Source organism: Trifolium pratense, linkage group LG7, assembly GCF_020283565.1.
Source record: "Trifolium pratense cultivar HEN17-A07 linkage group LG7, ARS_RC_1.1, whole genome shotgun sequence".
NCBI lineage: Eukaryota > Viridiplantae > Streptophyta > Magnoliopsida > Fabales > Fabaceae > Trifolium > Trifolium pratense.
This window is the reverse complement of record NC_060065.1, coordinates 45,120,690-45,132,394: the sequence shown is the minus strand read 5'-3', so window position 1 is coordinate 45,132,394 and position 11,705 is coordinate 45,120,690. Positions and strand designations below refer to the sequence as shown.

At 32.1% G+C, this 11,705-nt stretch overlaps 1 pseudogene; it reads left to right on the top strand.

The window, feature by feature from the left end:
- Positions 1–4,715: 4,715 nt before the first annotated feature.
- Positions 4,716–11,279, top strand: LOC123893550 (annotated as a pseudogene).
- Positions 11,280–11,705: the final 426 nt, after the last annotated feature.

The window sequence follows — 11,705 nt, the reverse complement described above, 5'->3', positions numbered from 1 at the left end:
TGTTATCCCTACCAAGATTTGAAACTTTCAGAGCTTGTTCTTCATCTTTAGCTTTGTGTCTTTTCATTCTTCCTTCGTGCACAAGAAGACTGCTCTGTAATTCATCAATAGACATTACAGTAATGTCTCTTGATTCTTCAATTGAGCAGATAACATACTCAAACCTCTGAGTCATGGACCGTGTTATCTTTTCAACAATGGTGGCTTAGAGACATTGTTTCACCTTGTGCTGTCATCTTGGTAGCAATTGCAAGAGTTCTTCGAAAGTAATCATCTACTGATTCATCTTCTTGCATCAACAAAAGTTCAAATTCACGCCTCAAAGATTGCAATTGAGCATGTTTCACCCTTGTTGAACCTTGATACTTCTGTCTCATAGATTCCCAAATACTCTTTGATGTGCTTCGATCAAGAATTGTTTCAAGAATAACTCGATCAATGGATTGAAACAGATAATTCTTGACCTTGAGATCTTTCAATTTACTTTCCTCTGCAGCACGAATCTGTTCTTGCGTTGCATTTGCAGGAGCAACTGTAACACCATGCTCAATCAAACTCCAAAATTCTTTCGATCGCAGCAAGTTTTCCATGAGTTCAGCCCAATGATCATAGAATCCTTCGAATTTTGGAATAGATTGATGGAATGGTGTAGTGGAATCCGCCATTGATAAAGCTTGGTGAAGCTTTACTTGGAGGAGAAAAGAGAAGAGAAAGAAACGGTTACGCCGTTGTAACTAACTTTTTTCTGTTTTTGCAAAACTGGATCTTTAGGTCTCTTGATACCAATTGTTGGTTCCAAATGGTATTCTCTAGTTTATTCATCACTCATCAAGTCCTTATATAGGAGTACAAGTCATATAGGTGTTTACATGTAAGCACACACGCACTACAAGTGCTAACTTTCTAACCAAGCTAACTCAGGCCAAGCCAGGCAAAGCTAGGCCAAGCCTGCTCTGCCTTGCGCGCACAGGCCTCGCTCATTGGCACGCCATGAGCCTAAGTACAACACTAACACCTTTACCAATTGAGGATCAAATATGGAAATAGAAACATTATTTATAAAAGAAGAGTTAAAAGGATCACTTGATGGCAGAGATAGATAAATTAAGGAGGAAAATTTTAAGGAAGTCAGGAGTTTGATTTTCACAGTTTAAAAAAAAATAAAATTATGTACCAAAAAAAAATTATGAAAGAAATAACATTATTTAACCTGTTAATAATAACCATGTGCAATTTTTTGGGATTTTCTTACTGAAATTTGATAGCCCATCAGTTGAAGAAGGGGAAAAAGGCATTAGATGGATTTTTTATTTTATTAATAATTAACAAAAAAAAATGTGGTTCTTGATAATTTCTAATATAGACCATATTCAGAAATGGTCCAATATTGTGAATAGGTATTTAAATTAAAAACAACTTTTGTTAACATTGATAGAAAAAGACAAAAAGAGAAATGTCTAGTTTTTTCACGTCTAACACAAAGGAATAAAAAAATTAAAATGAAAAACAATAAATTGGTAACATGATTTGAAGGAAAGAGAGACAACATAAGATTTAAAGTTGGACTTGTTCAAGCTTTTTTCTTTGCTGGATGCATGATTGGTTAGTGGTCTACCAATCACATTATACCCCACATTTCTTGCTGTTGATGCTGTGATGCGCGAATAGGCCGTGCGCGTGCCTGGATTCTTTCATGAGCGCTTTAGAGATTTCGCCAAGATCTCATACAAGCGGCCCCACTTGACACTCAAATAGGTGATTAACCTGATTGGAGGTGTGTTAATGGTGCGGAATGCGGTGGTCGGAGTGTGTGTGGGATGAAGGCGGCCGAGTGGCAGGATCGGAGGGAAAGTGGCCTCGACGATTTCTGAATGGAGTTTGATTTGTCGTGATAAATTTAAAGTTGGACTTGTTCAAGCTTTTTTCTTTGCTGGATGCATGATTGGTTAGTTAACTTTCTCTTTTTGTTGAAATAAACAATTTTTTTTTAAACCTATGAAGTGAAATGTTGCTTATAATTGAGATGAGGTGGAGTATCATACTACTAATTACTCTCTTCAATTCGTATGAAATTATATTATAAGTCGTTTTACCCATTTTACATAAATTATGAAGTGCAATTAATTTTTTTTGAAAAAAATATAATGAATAATTTTATAAAATTATCTTTATTAATGATATATAAAAGGTAAATTAAAGAATTGAAAGAAGAAAGAGTAATAAATAATTAAAAGCATAAAGAAAAAAAAATTAGTATTATAAAATAACTTATAATTTGAGACAAATTTTTTTTAAAAAATGATTTATAATTTGGGATGGAAACAGTACGTAGTATGCTAATTTAGTAGAGGGTGAGAAGAATCAAAGATATATAAACAGTAGTATATGACAAAAATTATTAGAGTAATCACAAGCCAATAAATACCGGATAAATTTAGATACGCCCATGTGGCATTTTCTTTTTTTTTTTTGGTACATTTCTTTTCTTCTTATTTATTGTGATTTTATTTTGTTTTGTTATTGACGAAGTGACAAACATCATCTAAATCTCACATAACATTGTACATAACTATGAGGTCTTGAGTTCAAATTCAAATGTCCAGCTTAATAACTCGGGTTATGATTAACATGACATATGAATTAACTCTTACACTTATTTGTTAATATAATTTAGATTGAAGATTCATTTTAGTCTGAAAAAACAAATTATATGACTTAATTTAGTCCATGAGAATAATTGGGTTCGATTTTGCATGACTGAGTGACTCCAAATAATTGTGTACAATTTAATGAATTTGGGAGTGAAAATTCAATGAGCGATCGGAAGATTAAGAACAATTGAGAGTGATTGAGAACAATCCTTCAAAAGAACGATAGAGAACAAAACTACCACAACTCCACCATTTTTTGTTGAGAAAAGTGATGAGTGGTTGTCCGTATTCTTAAAATTTGAGTATTGGGCCTAACTCATCTTACAAAACCGGCTTGTAAGGTGAGGATTGCCTCTAGTATATAAACACTTAGTCAGACCATCTCTCAACCGATGTGGGACTTCTTAACACGTATATATTTCCAGTTCTAGAACATGGCTGTGGGTATAAGTCACTTTTCTTGTAGTGACAATATTTAATTGTATCATATTTTTAGTTGTATAATTTCTCTCTTTTGAGTAAAAAAAAGTAAAATATTTGGAAATACTGTGTTGAGAAATTTTTGACCATTATTATTTTGCTAAACATTTAATAATGTTTTTGTGATAATGGCTTGTGCATAATCAAAATATTATGTTGAAATGGTTAATGAGCTCTTTTAAGATAAATTGTTTAATTTTTGATAGAATCAATTTTCTATTAGACATTATTTACCTCGAGCCAAACTCTTAATTGCCGATATTCTCTTCCTCTAAAAATAAGAAGGTTAATGCAAAAAGAAAAAGGCATGTGCAACTTGAGGGAAGTAAATACCAAATGTCCTAAAGCGACACAAAAAGGACGGCATCGTACCTTTCTCTTTCTCTTTGTCGTCTTGCTAGTTTGATTATTTTCTACGTAACAATATATATAAGTTTGAGATGTGCTATATAAACATCAAATTTTGGGTGATAATTTGACACATTGTCTCTCTTCATTCATATTATTGAACCCAAAACATGCAAAATATATTGAAAAAAAGTAAAAGGTGTATGTTTATTAGATAATTATGTTTGAATAACATTTTTTTTATAAGTTTACCAATTCCACGGGGTTCTTAATTTAGTTACAAAAATTCAATTAAAGACCTAACAATGGACAACAACTTTTGGGCCAGTTCTATGGTGAAAGATTTCACCAAATCTTCCACAATGTACAAGTCATGAATATTATAACGAATATGGATTTTATAAAATTTACCGTTAGATTCAAAGTTTATATGATATAGATCATCCATAATTTTTTTTTTTAAGAAATTAAAAATCATTTGATATGTTATTGAGATCCATCAATATTAATAGTATTCAATAAAAACCCATATAAAGGACATAATATTTTGTGGCGGCCCAAACCTCCAATAAGCGCTCCAACAATTTCAACATAAAGACAATTCGAATTCAAATTTCAATCTTCACCAAAACTTCATCATAGCATCACAGAAAAATTTCAATTTCGTATCCATCTGCTGGGAATTTTATAGGGGTTAGTTTTAAAATATATGGGAGGAAAGAATTTCAAATTCCTACCTTTTAGGTATCATTTGAAATTCCTTAATTTTTTTTTTTTGTTACAATGAGCTGGGAGACAAATCAAAGATCTCAAGTATACTACCCAAATCCCTCACCACTAGACCAAACCTAGTGGCTTGAAATTCCTTAAATTTAGTTTAGACCAAATACTCAACAAATTTTCTTCATTTTAAAAATTCACAAAAAAACAAATCTCCAAATAATTATCCAAGCAAACGTATTTACATAAAAAAAATTTAAATTCTTTCAAAAAATTACTTTACCGCAAAACATTTCCCCATCCAAACATACTCTAAAACTGCGTGAAAATACATCAACAAATCCATTTTGGTGAATTCACAAACGACAACGACGACTACAAATATTGTGTAATCTCTAGACACAAACGAGTAGAGGATAAAAAGTCTTGCGTGTGGGAATAATCTGCTTATGACAAGTCCATTTTGGTGAATTCACAAATTCATAAACAAATTAAACAAGTCTCTATATAAATATAAGATTGAATTCACACAATATTCTTCCTATTCTAAACAACAACACAACACTACCGATGGCGGCTACATTCGCCTCCCTTTCCGACGATCTCCACTCGCCAATCTTATCGGCATCGTCGGAAAACATGACAGAAACCATATGCATAGACGATATGCTTGAGAAATACTGTGGCGAATTCGGAAAGTGGCAGTTGAAACATTTTATCCTCACATGTCTTGCATGGGCACTTGAAGCTTTTCATACTATGGTTATGATATTTGCTGATCGGGAACCTGATTGGAGGTGTGTTAATGGTGCAGAATGCGGCGGTCGGAGTGTTTGTGGGATGAAGGCGGCAGAGTGGGAGTGGATCGGAGGAAAAGCGGCGTCGACGGTTTCTGAATGGAGTTTGATTTGTGGTGATAAATTTAAAGTTGGACTTGTTCAAGCTCTTTTCTTCGCTGGGTGCATGATTGGTTAGTTATAACTTTCTCTTCTTCCTCTGGTATTGAATTACACAATATAAATAATTTTTTTTTAAAATTCATTGAATAATTATTGTATTTGATCGATATAATAAATATATTAGTTATTCAATAAATAAATCTATGAAGTGAAATATTATTTATAATTGAGTTCAGAGAAATCCCATGATAATAATCATTCCCTCTATCTCAAATGATAAGCCGTTTTCCTTATCAAAAAAAAAAAAATGATAAGCTGTTTTATCCATTTCACACAAATTAAAAAGTGTAATTAATTTGGTTTAAGAAAAAGAAATTATTGAATAATTTTACGAAATTATCTTTTATTAATGATATAGAAAAGGTAAATTAAATAATTGAAAGAAGAGGGAGTAATAAATAACTAAAGGTATAAAAAAGATTAATACATTTTTTTTTATTAAAGATTAATACATTTTATTAATATTATATGTTTTGAGGTAGTGTGTAAAAAGAAAATGTTTTGAGGTAGTGGCACTTTGCCACTCCTCTCTTTTTTTTTTTAAGGAAAAAAAAAAGGTATGCTAATTTATTTAGTAGAGGGTGAAAAGAATCCAAACTCTGGTCTGCCTATTACTATTTTCTAGCTTATTCACCTCACACTAAATCAGCTTTATATCCCTTCAATTTTCTCTTATCTTCACTTTTTTTTTACTATCGTTTTTAATTGTGATAATTATCAATAATTTTTTTTAAAAAATAAATGATAAAAATTACTGGAATACTCACAAGCCAATAAGATATACCAGTTTGATTTAGATAACCTCGTTGTATTTTCTTTTCTTTTCATTTATTTTGAATTATTTTTTGTTATTGACGAAGTGTAGAATATATATATCACCTATAAATCTCACATGTATATAATTGTGAGGTCTTGAGTTCAAATTTAAATGAAAATGTTCAGAATATAAATCTCACATAACATGTATATATATCACAACACAAGAATATAACATTTTCTTGATTTTTTTTTTCATTAGCAATGTGAGACTTACATTGCAATCAACCTCAACAATTATCTCTCAATCTTTCTGATGTAGTTTTGTCCTTACCTGAACTTTCTTGTTATGTACTGTTCTATCTGAAACTACTGTTTTGCAAATCAAACGTACCCTTAATGATGGGTATTATTTGTCGATATTTATTTCCTATTCTAGAACGTGGCTGTGGATATATATATATATATATATATATATATATAAGACATTTTTTTGTAGTGACAATATTTAATTGTATCATATTTTTAGTTTTATATTTATTTCTCCCTTTGAGTAAAAAAGTAAAACTTATATTTCTCATTCACTCTCAAATCTATTTTGGAAATACAGTAGAAATTTCTTTCCATTATTATTATTATAATTTTGCTACACAATTAATATGTTTTCGTGATAAAGGCATGTGTAACTTAACCAAGACATTAAATTCAAATAGTTAATGAATTTTTTAGGATGACTTGTTCCAAAAAATTTAATTAAATTTTTGGTAAAAACAATTATTTGCCAAACTTTTTTTTATACAAATTTTACTTAACTCGAAATTGAACTTTGAATTGTCGAAACCTCTTTGTTTTTAACTAGCGGGCCAGACAGGCGTGTATGCGCCTGCTTGTGTCTAACTTATGTCTAAACAAAAGACATGTCTTATGTTATGGTGAATTTGTTAATAAAAGATTTTTATTGCTAAAAAAAATAAGGGTATTGTTGGTATTATGAAAAGTCGACACCAAAAATATTTGTATCCTCTTTTTATATAGTATAGATGTAGTATTAAGTTGGTAACCGTTCATATATAGGCAACCCATTTGCCACTTATTCACATTTTTATGATTTCATTTTTTTAGAAGTACTTACTTCTCTCAAGTTGCGCACTTTTTTTTTTTATGGTTATCTATAATAATATATATAAAGGTTCTAAAAAAATGATTAGTTAATGGAAATTGTGAAACTAAGTTAAGGGTAAAATAGGAATATTAAAAAATTCATCCCAAACTCACTTATCCTTTATATATATTATTATTATTATAGATAACCATAAAAATAAAAAAAAAGTGCGCAACTTGAGAGAAGTAAGTACTAAATATCTAAAACGACACATTCTACCTTTCTCTTTCTCTTTGTCATCTTGCTAGTTTGATTATTTTCTACGTAACAATTTATAAGTTTACCAATTCGGTGGGGTTCTTAATTTGTTTTCAAAATTTCAAAGAACCAACAATAGAGTGATAGACAACAACTTTTGAGGCAATGATAAATTACACAAACCATACACTGCAGAGTTTTTTTATTAGTACACTTTAAAATAATAGTAATTAAAATAAGGATGATGTTAAACAGTACACCAAGTGCACTGTTTAACATTTTCCTTAAATTAATGATATGATACCTTAAATAAGATATTGTATCATCAATTTTGATACTCTCTATGTCACGTCATGGAACTCCAATAATAAAAAAAATTAAGATAAGGATTATTAACTTATGATACTCTCTATGATACTCTTATTAGAGATACTCTAAGTGATATGAATCTCATTCAGTGATTTAATGAGGACTGTTATATGCTGATCAATATTTATACAAGTGGATAACAACCGAAGTGACTAACTAACTATTCTAACAGCCACTAAACTAACTCAAGTCAAGTATACTTTCATTTACTTTTCAATGTAGAATTAGATATTTTACTTTTTTTAATTTACAATGGAGTAGATAATCGAATTCATGCAGGATTTCATGTATACTATCTAAATTCTTCACCCCTAAATCAAATTTAGTGGCTTATTATTAGATATTTTTATCGATTGATTGATAATTATGGGCAACCGGTTATTAATTTGTATACACTATATTAAAAAATATTGCATTAATACTTAATAAGATTATATTAATAATTTTAAATTGTTGTGACTAAACTATAAGAAATTTGACTTTTAGTGACAGTAAAATTTCATAGATAAAGACCACACTGCAACGATCGTAGGTATAACCTGAAAAACATATAGCAACAGCCATTATTTGTGGTACATCCGTACATGACCAGCTATACGCACACTTGTACAACCATGACACTGTCACTATAGGCTATAGTGTCAGTTTGCTGCTGTTGGTATATGCCATATGCCGAGAAAGGATTCTCTCCGGTCCAAATTTCACTAGATGTGGTCCAGTTTGATCTCCAGTTTTTAATTTTTTTTATTTGAGTGAACAGTACACAACAAAAAAGGATGGGATGGTTGAGATGTAACATGAGTTAAATTTAATGGGAGAGGATCTACTCTCGCCATATACCATAGAGATATCTCATAATTTACTATACATGCGTTAATGGCGGAGCTAGAAAACTTATAAATTCTAGTTAAAATCTCAGTTTTGCACAGAAACATCGTAGTTTTGAACAAAAAATATCAGTTTTGCCATAAATTAACCCTTAAAAATTTAGTTTTGCATTGAAAAATCTCCTAAAAAATTTTGCGATAAATGAACCCCTAAAAATCTCTATTTTGCCCTAAACTAACCTCTAAAATACTAATTTTTTACTAGAGTCTGAGCAAGTGTCCGAGCGGTGGATCTGCCACTGCATGCGGTTAAATTTTTATCACTGTAAATTTTAGTGACAAATATGCCCTCAATTAACTTGATTATAAGCTTAATACACACATTAAAATAAATATATTCAAGAAGCAAAATAAAATAAAATAAATCCATCATATTGAAAATTATCTTGCATAAAGTGTCTTACAATCATATCAAATTAACGATTAACAATAGGTAACAAGCATATAGTGTACATATAACGTCTTATAACAATCTCAAAACGGAATTGCTAAGGGAGACAGATGAACTAGAAGCAGCCCACTCCTATTTGTTCTATGAACGCCTAATTTATTTTTCAGTTTCATTAGAAGTTTTTAGCAACGCTAAATCTAACACCCGGGATCCGTTTGATCTGCAAAATATAAATACTGGATAGAACAGTACATGACAACACAAGATAGAACAGCACAGGACATACGTTTAAGGTATTGAACAAACATTGTGTTGCACGATGTTTGGTGGACAAAAGGTTGTTTTGGTATTTTAGACAACTTGTGCTGAGGACAAAAAGTTGTCCCATGGTTCTGTGGAGGACAAGAATTTCAATTTTTGTTCTGTCCCTTGGCTGTCAGTTTGTCCAGTACCAAGAACAATTTTAAAATCAAACACAGTACAGCAGAAGTTGTTCTATTCAGTCCCTTATTTTTTAGCAGATCAAACGCACTCTCGTTCTTTTTTATTGTATGAAATTCGATGGAGGTCTTATCATATTTGGAGTGGATCCCACATGAATTACACTCAATAATTAAGAGGAAAAAAATGTTAATTATCGAATGTTGCTAACACTTTGTCAAATAACCGATTATCCCAAAAGCTTAAGCTGTTAGGATAGGGCACATTAATGATTTTATATTATTTTTAATACGCCCCCTCACGCAAGAGCCCACTTGGACTTGAAGCTTGGATAATGCATAGGCCCACCTACCATATGCTTAAATTCCACATTTAGTTATAAAGTGAGGGGAGCGGGGATCGAACTCTAGACCACTTAGTCATAGAGGCTCTGATACCATGTCAAATAACCGATTATCCTCAAAGTTTAAGCTGTTAGGATAGGGTCACATTAATGGACGCACTTCTATAATGTACATTACAAGCTTTTTCAATATTTGCTAAACAATCATGACATAAAACAACCCTGATTTTGATGTTGTAATTTCAGGAGCAGGAGTTTTTGGTCATCTTTCAGACTCATTTTTAGGAAGAAAAGGTTCTCTCACGGTAGTTTGTGCCTTGAACACCATATTTGGATGCTTAACAGCATTCTCTCCAAACTATTGGACCTATGTCCTCCTCCGCCTCCTCACTGGTTTTCAGCAGCGGCGGTGTTGGCCTATGCGCCTTTGTCCTTGCAACAGAACCTGTTGGCCCATCAAAACGAGGAGCGGCAGGAATGTCCACTTTCTACTTCTTCTCTGGCGGTATTGCAATTCTTTCAGGTATCGCCTACATCTTCCAAACATGGCGCACACTCTACATTGTAACCTCCATCCCCTCCCTCATGTACATAATGCTTGTCCTTCCCTTCATCTCTGAATCCCCAAGATGGTACCTTGTTCGAGGAAGAATACACGAAGCAACAAAAATCATGTCGGTCATTGCTTCTTCCAATGGAAAACACCTTCCAGATGGAGTTTTCCTTGCATTAGATGAAGAAGTATCAAAATCAAAAATAGCAACAAATGATGACAAATACAACCTAATTAATTGCATAGAAAACAAGGATGCACAAATTGGATCAATTGTCGATGTGATTCGCTACCCAGTCACACGTATTAGGTTATTTCTAGCAGTAGCTATTAACTTCTTAACCTCAATGGTGTATTATGGTCTTAGCTTAAACGTTGCCAACCTCGAAACCAACCTCTACATGAATGTGCTTCTAAATGCAGCTGTAGAAATGCCTGCATTCATAATAACCGCAATGTTATTAGATAAATTTGGGAGGAAACCATTGACAATAGGGACAATGTGGTTTAGTGGATTATTTTGTTTGATGGGAAGTTTGATGAGTTATATTGGGGTGTGGAAAGTAATTAAAATGGTGTGTGGTGTTTTAGGGATATTTGGAATGTCTGGAACTTTTAACTTGTTGTATATATACACGGCAGAGTTATTTCCTACGGTGGTGAGGAATGCGGCATTAGGGTGTACGATTCAGGCAGCACGATTTGGAGGGATATTGGCCCCTTTTGTAGTCGTTTTGGGTGGTTGGTTACCATTTGGAGTATTTGCGGCATGCGGAATTATAGGTGGGATGTTTCCATTTTTTCTGCCAGAGACACTAAATATGCCTCTTTATGATACCTTTAATGGATTGGAGGCTGGACTTGCATGATGTTATTGCTAGTTTTTCGTTTTATTGTTACGGTTATTTTATATATTATATTGTTTCTTGTGGTGATTGAAATGATGTAATGAATTAATGAAGAATGGTGGAAAATCTTACTATGTTAAATATTAAATTGCAAATTATTTGATTTTAGTTTATTGACGGGCGTTACACCCACCAAAAGTAATATAACCGAGCTAAGATTCTATTGTAGGGGGGGGGGGGGGGGGGGGGGGGGGGGGGGGTGCCTTTAGTTTAAAGATGAAATAAATAGACTAGATATAAATAATTTAGAACAATCAACGTTTTTTTTAATCACAAATAAACATTAATAATCAATGCTTAATCACAAATAAACATTCATAAGTAATTAATTTCAAAATTAGTTTGAATTACAGCAAGAGGCTCACCAAAATACACGATTTTAATACTAAGAAAGCTTGTAGAATGAAAATTAATTAAGGTGATTGAATTAAGTAGGGGTGTACGTGGGTCGGATTGGGTTGAGTTTGACCAAAACCAAAACCCAAACCACATATGGTACTCCGGGTTGGGTTTAGTAAAATAACCACCCATTATAACTA